Source organism: Mastomys coucha, unplaced genomic scaffold, assembly GCF_008632895.1.
Source record: "Mastomys coucha isolate ucsf_1 unplaced genomic scaffold, UCSF_Mcou_1 pScaffold15, whole genome shotgun sequence".
Lineage (NCBI taxonomy): Eukaryota > Metazoa > Chordata > Mammalia > Rodentia > Muridae > Mastomys > Mastomys coucha.
The window spans coordinates 127,447,606-127,457,430 of NW_022196897.1; the positions used below are offsets into that span (position 1 = coordinate 127,447,606).

General features: G+C 40.1%; 1 protein-coding gene across 12 annotated transcripts in view; it reads left to right on the forward strand.

Moving 5' to 3' along the window:
* The window catches only part of Macrod2 (mono-ADP ribosylhydrolase 2), a 1,944,357-nt gene that overhangs the window by 1,741,841 nt on the left and 192,691 nt on the right, over window positions 1–9,825 (forward strand). The window lies entirely within an intron of this gene.

The following is a 9,825-nucleotide window of genomic DNA, read 5'->3' on the forward strand; positions in this document are numbered from 1 at the left end:
GAATCAGGACTAAGGATCTTTGAGACTGGAAGAGACAGGAGGAGAGAAACAATAAAAGATGTGCTTACAAATGAATGTTCAGAAAGTTGCAACAATGTTCGAAGATGGGGAGCAAGGACTATGAGCTATGGCATGTAAGTGCTTCTATAGGCTACAAAACTAAGGAGATGTTGCCCCTTTCCCAGTTTCCAGAAAGCAGTGGAACCTTGCTTTACAGTTTGACTTTAGCATAATTGTATCCTTGTTGAACTTTTACCCTATAAACTGTAAGGTAATAAATCTGCCTTGAAGAAGAAAAAGAAGTGTCACTGTGTAGTTCTAGCTGGCAGGCAAATTCACAATGTAGACTAAGCTGGCATTAAACTTACAGAGACCTAGCTGTGTCTGCCTCTCCAGTGCTGGCATAAAAGGGCGAACCACCACACCCAACAAATCTGTTTAATTTTTAAGGGACTAAATTAGAAATCAGCTATAGCAGTGATACAAGCTTATGTACTAGTGCTCTTTGAGAAAGTAAATGAACCAAAGACAAGATCAAAACCCCATTTACCCAGTCTAATTTGGTTTCTCTCCCTCTCCAAAGGGCACATCTAGTATATAGAAAAGCTAGAGTGAATGAATGTGAACATTGCCTTAGTGATGATCACTTAGAAAGGCATGGCACCACATTTGTGCACATTTCCTGTGCAGATCACATTGACGTTTAGAACTCTAGAAGATATGCACTGGGTAATGTGACACAAATGAGTTCACTACCTTCTTAGGGCAGAGTACTAACTATTTCTACTTGATGAGCCTCCAAAGCTGCAAACACAGTATGCCTTCAGTGAATATACAGTGGAATGTTGCTGTAGCCAAGCAACCTGAATGCTGCCACAGGCACCAGGCATAGGCAGAAAGCAATCAGTTTCTTCAGGAGGAGCAAGTGTGCAGTGAGGGCAGTCCACACTGATAAACACCAGAACAGACAAGCGAATATGTACCTTGACTAAGTAGAATGTGATCTTATTAGAAAGTTCTGGAAAAACAGAAAGTTCTCCAATGCCACTTGGAGCAGGGCATGAGGGAATATCTTCAGAGAGTACAGTAGGGTGCTTTGGCCCTTCAACAGTTTACTCTTTTTTATTTGAAAGCACAGAGCCAAGGGTAAGGAAAGTGAATTTCTTTTGAGCAATAGTATATGAATGAGGAAATTCCAATAAAGCCCCAGAAGAAAGAATAAAGAGTAATCAAGAATGTAACTCAAAATTCCACAACCTGTTCTGTCACAGATATAAACAGACTTGACTCCTCCCAGCCATGTGACCCTCCTTTTGTCTTCTTCAATTGTTATTCATTCTACAGATTAAAACACCTATGTAATTTTTTGTGAGGTTTTTATAATCAATTTTCTCCTCCTCTTCTTGTTCTTCTTGTTCTTCTTGTTCTTCTTCTTGTTCTTGTTGTTGTTCTTGTTGTTCTTGTTGTTCTTGTTGTTCTTGTTGTTCTTTTTCTTCTTCTTCTTCTCCTTCTCCTTCTCCTTCTCCTTCTCCTCCTTCTCCTTCTCCTTCTCCTTCTCCTTCTCCTTCTCCTTCTCCTTCTCCTCCTCCTTCTCCTTCTCCTTCTCCTTCTCCTTCTCCTTCTCCTTCTCCTTCTTCTTCTCCTTCTTCTTCTTCTTCTTCTTCTTCTTCTTCTTCTTCTTCTTCTTCTTCTTCTCCTCCTTCTCCTCTTCCTCTCCTCCCCCTTCTCCTTCTCCTTCTTCCTTCTCCTTCTTCTTATTCCTTCTCCTTATCCTCTTTCTTCTCCTTCTACTGCTTCCTCTTCCTTCTCATGTCCTCCCTTTTCCTCTTCTTCCCCTCCTCCTTCTCAGTAGGTCTCTCCGTATATAGTACCCCTGGATGAATTCACCACGTAATCTAAGTTGTTTTCCAACTTGTAACAATTCTCCTGCATCTGATTCTAAAGTGCCAGGATCATGGGAACAAACCACTTCAGCCAGATCTAGGACCTCTTTAATGGGATGACCATGACTACTAATACCTGGCATGTATTTGATCAATGAATTTCCATGATACTTAGGAGTCTTTAGGATCCTTAAGTAAGTATCATTTTTCCACTGAATTCTCTGTCTTCTACTTTCCTGCTGCCTGTGTATCTGGCACAGGTCTCTTTGCTATAGATACCAATACACAATCTGGGCCTAGCTTGATGTCTCTTAGCCACCTCCAAATCAACACATCCAGAACAATTTTCAAAATCTGACAACTAACTCCTAATTCCTCTTCTTCCCAAATCCCAGACTCTGTAGTTAGTACCATTGTGTGCTAATCTGGCTGAGCCAGCTCTAAAATAATGAAATGGAGCTCTCTTTTTTTGATAAATCAAGATTAATGACAACTGAGTGCTCATGTTGACCCACAACCAACAAAGTCAAAACAAAAAAAAAGTCATTTTGCTTTTATTCATTTTTAAAATATATTCAGCCCTCTCAACTACTCTATACAAAGTATATATAGTTATCCATTAGATAGATTCAGTGGTTCCTACTATTCAATTTAATATTAGAAGTTAAATCTTTGTAAGGATGGTCCCTCATCTGTCCATGTTGCACAGTTTCTAATAATATTGTCTTTCTTTGTGAATGCAAATGGTTCTCATAAACTACTAATAATGAAATACAAAGATGATGGAACAAGAGGCCTGTGGGCTGTGAGCACATGCAGTGTGCATGTACACCAACAGGGTGTAAAACTGATGGCCTTGGAAACACTCACCGTTTTATATGAATGACTCTAAAATGGTGATGAGGATTCTGGATAACATGCTTCAGGTTATTTCCTTAGGTTGAAGAAGATGGCTCAATAGCTCCCTAGAGTAACTTTGCCATTCACTACATCCCTTTTTCTGTGCAGCTACAGTCCTCTTTGAAGTTAGACTCCATCTATGCATTCACCTGTGAGCCAACCTAAAGAGTAGATATGGCCTATGATAAGATCCGTCCAACTGCATGGTATCTGGGTGATTTCAAACAAAAGCATGCCTGGTTTAGGCGTATACTATATCGCATTAACATTAGAAAGTCATCACAAGATTCATTATAGATGTCCCCAAAGATGAGCATCTACTTTTTTCAAGCAAGTGAACCTAGAATGGCAATGAGTCTAAACATCTCATTCAAAAATGGTCAAAACCCTGGTTTCTGGATTTCTTACTTGAGAAGTCTTGAATGTGTCCTGGAAGCTTGCATTTTATTATTATTATTAATTAATTCATTTATTTACTTTATATACCATTTGCAGGTTCCTCTCCCTCCTCTTCTTCCAGTCCCCCCCCCACTATCCTCCTCCCCCATCAGCCAGTCCTCTCTTTCTCCACAGAAAAAGGGGAGGCCTCCCCTGGGTATCAATCAGCTTTATGTACCAAATTGCAGTTCGATTTGGGTGCATCTTTTCTATTGAGGCTAGCCAAGCCAGCCCAGTTAGGTGAAGGGATCCAAAGGCAGGCAATGTTGTCAGAGACAGTCCCTACTCCCACTTTAGGAGTCCCACATGAAGACCTAGTGGCACAACTGTTACTTGTGTGCAGAGGGCTTAGGTCCATCTCATGCATGCTCTCTGGTGGCTGCTTCAGTCTCTGTAAGAAGCTGTGGGCAGAGGGTAGTTGATTCCGCAGGTTTTCTTGCGATGTCCTTGACCCCTCTGGCTCCTTATATCCTTCCTTGCCCTCTTCTGCAAGATTCCCCAAGCTCCACCTAAATTTTGGTTGTGGGTCTCTGCATCTGTTTCTAATCAGTTGCTGGGTAAAGCCTCTCTTATGACATTTATGCTTAGCTCTTGTCTGCAAATATAGCAGAATATCATTAATAGTGTCCATGGTAAGTTCCCTCCTGTGGCATGGGTCTCAAGCTAGGACAGTCATTGCTCGGTCCCTCAAATTCTGATCCATCTTTTGCTCCTTCACACCTTTACAGGTAGGGCAAATTGTAGGTCTGAGGTTTTGTGGCTGGGTTCATGTCCCAGTTCCTCCATTGGAATTCTTTCCTGGTCACATGAGATAACCATTCCATATCCCCCATTAAAAGGAGTCATCCTCATAAATTCCAGGGTGTTTCCATTGTCCTGGGTATCTAGCTCATTCTAGAGATGCCTCCTCCCAATCTAGTTTTCTCTCCCAGTAGTCTATCCATCTGTCCTCATTTTACCTCATCTCTCCTGTTCTCATTCCCCACTTTTCCCCAGCTAGCTCCTCCTTCCGTCCACCTCCAATATCTAATCTGTTTCAGGTGAGTCAAGTGCCCCCCTTAGCCCCTTCTCATTACAACTTAGCTTCTTCAGATCTGGCTCATGGCAAGGTTATCCAGTACTTTATGACTAATATCCACTTATAAGTGAGTACATACCATGTTTGTATTTCTGGATCTGGGTTCCCTCACTCAGGATGATCTTTCTAGTTACTTTCATTTGCCTAGAAATTTCATGGTGTCATCATTTTTTAATAGCTGAGTAGTACTCCACTATGTAAATATACACCACATTTTCTTTATACATTCTTCAGATGAGGAACATCTAGGTTGTTTCCAGTTTCTAGCTATTACAATTAAAGCTGCTATGAACATAGTTAGGCATATGATTTGTGATATGGTGGAACATCTTTTGGGTATATGACCAGGAGGGGTATAACTGGGTTTTAGAGTAGATCTATTATCAGTTTTCTGAGAAGCAGCCAAATTGGTTTCCAAAGTGATTGTACAAGTTTGCACTCCCACTAGTAATAGAGGAGTGTTCCCTCTGCTCCATATCCTTGTCAGCATGAGCTGTCATTTCAGTTTTTGATCTTAGTCATTCTGACAGGTGTAAGATAGAATCTCAGGGTTGTTTTGCTTTGCATTTCCCTGATGACTAAGGATGTTGAACGTTTCTTTAAGTACTTCTTGGCTATTAGAGGTTCCTCTGTTGAGAAGGAAGTTTGCATGTTTAACAGGTTTTCAGGATAATGATAAAACTACAGTTTGAGAACTTTATTCAGAATAAAGAGAATTCTGTGTATTTCAATTTGTCTATTTGTATGTGTGTGTTTTTTTCTACTTTCACAAACATTCTATTAATAATGTAGAGCTAATGAAAAGGATGCAGATAAATCTCATTATTTGAAAATCTAGATTACACTTTATTAATTATTATAAATATGTACTGTTTATTGCTGGAAAACAAAGTGCTTCTCAGAAAGCAGTTGGAATGACAAAAAGCATTCATATTAATTCTGTCACCCATAGAGAAGGTGAGATAAATACCCACCATATAGCTAAAGCAGATTAGCTTCTTCTTTACAAAGTGGCTTCTGACATAAATATGGCAACAGTTACCCCAAACTGGTTATTCAAGAGAAACTAGTTGACTTGCACATATATTTTTATTAAAATAAGAACATTAGTCATGAAAGTGAATCCTGTGCGGGACTGAAAAGGGTAATCTGATGGAAAGTGATGGACTGAATAAAACCTGCATCCTTTATGAAATTAACATCAAAGAGGCCCCTTGAGAGGCAATGGGGTATTAGCTTTCGTGTGATGCACACCTAGGAAATAAAGGGGATTTTTCTGGAACTGGCATTTTGGAACACACAGAGCAATGCTCTCTGATGGATTGCTCTCTGTTTTGAAATGGTATTTGTATCTCTTTGGCTAGAGACCTTTTATTGCATTTTTGTCCTCTAACAAAGACGTATGAAGCTTGAAGAACTGCATAAAAGGGCAGGAGCTCTGTGCCCACACTCCATCAGTCCCCTAACTATGTTCAAATTTGGAGTGCCATGACTCCCTATCTCCCGAGGCTATCATCTGCTTTTATATAACGTTGTTCTGCTTCCTGGTACTGTCAGGAAAGAAGCCCTGCTAGAAATATGGGTAAACATGACTGATACAAGCACACTGCATGAAATAATGTTGAAGTAACTTCAATTTAATTGATACACAGCCATATCAGGTGTTTCCAGATCAAAAGTACTTTCTTTTTATTGTAACTCAAATACACAAATATCAAAGTATCATATAATACCATAGTGAGTTACTGTCATAAAGAAAAAAAGTTATCATTTGGAACTGAGTGCATAGTTCTGCCTAAAGTTGTTTAGTTGTTCTGGCTTTCATCATAAACTTTAAAGGCTGGTATATTGGTCAGACTTTTCTTTCTTTTTAAAACATTTTTCTTAGGGTTTCCCCAGAGACAGATGGGCACACCTTGTGCAAGCACATATGGAAAACAGTTATCATGAGGAATGGTCCATGCAATTACGGAGGCTGACAGGTCTCCAGATCTTCAGGCAGGAATATAATCCAAAAGTAGCACAGCTCCCCTCTGAGGTCAGTGCCTGAGAACCAGGAGGCCAATGGTAGGGATCTCGTTCAACAGGTCGCAACCTGGGCTGCCATGACCCCTTTGGGGTGGGTCAGATATCAGATATCCTGCATATCAGATAGTTACATGATGATTCATTAGAGGAGCAAAAGCACAGTTATGAAGTAGCAATGAAGTAATTTTATGGCTGAGGGTCACCACAACATGAGGAACTGTATTAAAGAGTATCATCACTAGGAAAGTTTAGAACCACTGGTCTAGTTTGACTATTTGTAGGCTTAACACAAAGCAAGAACCAGTATTTCAGTTTGAATTCAAAGGCAAAGAAGAAACATGTTTCAAAAGGTGAGAGCTATCAAGCTAGCACTGGGGTCAGAGGACCATGAAGTTCATCCCTGATACAACTGAAGATCAACTATTTCACCCTATGGAAACTCCTATGATTTCCTGGAGCCCACCCATGTTGGGAAGAACATGGAGACTTTTCTCAGTCTTTGATTTAAATGGTAATCTCCAGAAACACTCTAAATCACACACACACAGAGAACTATGTGGGGTGCTTTGAGGCCCAGTCACATGGCTTGAAAAAATGGACAATTGATTACACCTGGCATGGGAGGACCTTTAGGCAGAAAAGACCATATAAATTTCAGGTTATCAGCCCCTTCATTGCAGGTATTTTGACTGCTCATATTACACACATAGTGCCCACTGTTTCTCCTCTGCATGTGATCAAAAATAAATCAATGAATGAATTAATTAATTAAATGCCTGTCCTGAAGCAAGGATCCAAATGTGGAGGTAGTTTATTCAAAAGGCAATCCCAGGAAACACCAGCAGGAGAAAAGAAGAGAAACTGGTTAGGAAAGAAAGTCAATAGGTTAAGTTCTAAACCACTTACACTTTACCTCTAGGTCTCAAGTTGGATGGGGGAAAGGGGACTTATGGAAATCATGTGGAACAAGCTTGGGGTGTTTGTGGATGAGCTTGAGGTACTGGGAGCTGTTACTCCAGAGTGATAGGCTGGCTCCTGAGACGTATTAGTTATATAGAATTTCTTGAGACAAGCTCTAGAAAGCAAAGAAAACTCAGAGGCAAAGGACCCACATGGCAGAGGTCAGGCTGACATGTGTGTTAAAGTGTCAGTGAACGAGGGTGTGTAGCCAAGAGGCTACCTTGTCTGGTAATTAACTGCCTCCCCTCTTTTATCACCAGTGACCCTCAGATTACTTTTTAGATGACCCTTTACCTCCTCTGGAAAGCTTCTGTGGATTCCCTCTGACTTTGCAGCCTCTTATCTGTCTATGATAGAACCTCTGCTCACCTACAGCAGAGTGTCAGTTCCGAGGTCTGCTTGTCATGACCCGCTTTGTGATTTCTGTAAAGAAAGGGATTCTTGACCTCTGTCTTCAAGGACTACTATGCTTCTTGTATGCTGTAGTGCTTAATAAATAGTTACCAAAGGAGCAGAAGTAGAACACTAGCGTCAACTTACCAAATAATCAGAAGCTTTGAAAGCTTCTTCTGTGCTAGCTGTGTGCATACACACATCAGTTTAGAAACTGAGGATTGTATTGTTTTACGTCACTTTCCCTACATTGCATGGTTGTTTGTGGTTTGTCCATTTAGTGAAAAGGTTTTTATCTTTTCTATTACATAAAATAAATAGCATTGGGTACCAAGAAAAAATAAAGGCCCTCAAGATGTTGCTTTCATCCTCATAGTGTTCATGAAGTGGGCATTTGGATCATGATATTTTATGCAAATAACAATTTAGCATTTCATGATGTTTCAACACCTGTTCTAGAAATTGTATGCGTTATCTAACTCAGTCCTCAGAACAAATCTATATAATAGACATTTTTATCATCACTCGTTGTGACTGAGGAACCTGAAACCCACAAAGAATAGGTAACTTTTCCAAGACTACATGCCTAATAAATGGGTGGGCTGAAGAACCAGTGGGTAGACCTGAGTTCAAATGTCATTAAAATATATTCTCCTAAGACAGTAAAAAATAAGATCCATGAAAAAGAATACAGTTAATTCAAACTTGCATCAAATAGATGGTCTGGAAATCATTCATAGACATTCTTTCTGATTCCGCTGGTCTTGTCTATCTCAGTGAAACCTGCATCAGAAAATGAAAATTTAGCCTGGAAGGGTATAGATGAAAAGAGAGACAGTTTCACTAGCAGGAATGAGGCAGATAGAGGAAGCTAAAGGAAAATACTATGGATTATCCTCCAAAGGTCTGTACTCTAGAAACTTGGTCTTCAATCTAAGGGCATTGAGATTCTAGACCATTTACAGGTAATCAGATCATGTGGGCACTACCATAGAAAGACATTAATGTGGTCCTCACAGGACTGGGTTAGTGCTCAGATTCTATACCTATAGGATAGAGAAAGAGAGCTGTGTCTTTTCCTGCCATTTTACTTACTCTCAATGTATGCTTACTTAGTAATGCCATCTGCCATATCATAATATAGCCAGTGGTGCTCAACAGAGGCCTGAACAGATGGGACCTCACTATCTTATACTTTTATCCTCCAAAACTGTGAGCTAAATAAACATTCTGTAAAGAGCCCACTTCAAGTATTTTGTTATAGCAACATAAAATTGACTAGCATCAATAATCCCTTGAGGAAACAGAAAGTAGTTGACTGTTGCCATCTGTCTAGGTGAAAGCAAAAATGACACAGGGTAAGAAAGCTACTTGGAACCAGATATTGTTGACCTTAAGTATCAGAGGGAAGAGTCACTTTTGCTCTTTGCATAGGGGTCTTATTATGAGGCTGTAGATCAGAGTGGAATTGTATTAAGATTGGGCTGGCAGCCACATGTGAATGGAAAATGTGTCAGAGGAAGAAAGCAGAAGGAACAATTGGGAAACCTCCAAGACACATAATTCAGAGGGATTATTAGAATGGAGTGCAGTAAAGTAAGCAGGGAGGAACAACCATGTAGGCATTGACTTGCATTTAGTATCTGGATTTCTGTAAGAAAATACCAAACATACATGGGGAGGCTTATAAAACAGAAATTTATTTCCCCCATGCCAGAAGGCCACTTCTAGAGCCTGCTATGGCCTATGTTCCTTACAAAGAGTACCTTCTCTCCATTCTTTAATGGAAGAACAGGGACCCAGTTTCAGCTTGACCTCTTCCTTAAGGCAACTGATCTCATTCATTAATCATCCATCTTGGTGAAATAATCATCTTTCAACTGTCATGACTTTGGGGATAAGATTCAACAGATAAAGGGATGGCACACATTCAGACGAAGGTAATAGATATAAGGAGCATTCAAGAAGAGACACAGCGGGCTATAAGTTCATGTGAGTAAGTACAACCAATTAGGGTGGTATGCAACTGAGACAGGAGGATTGAGAGAATTTGTTTTACATGGCATTATTACAGTCTCAGCTACATAGGAAGACCATTTCTCAACACACACACACACACAGAGAGAGAGAGAGAGAGAGAGAGAG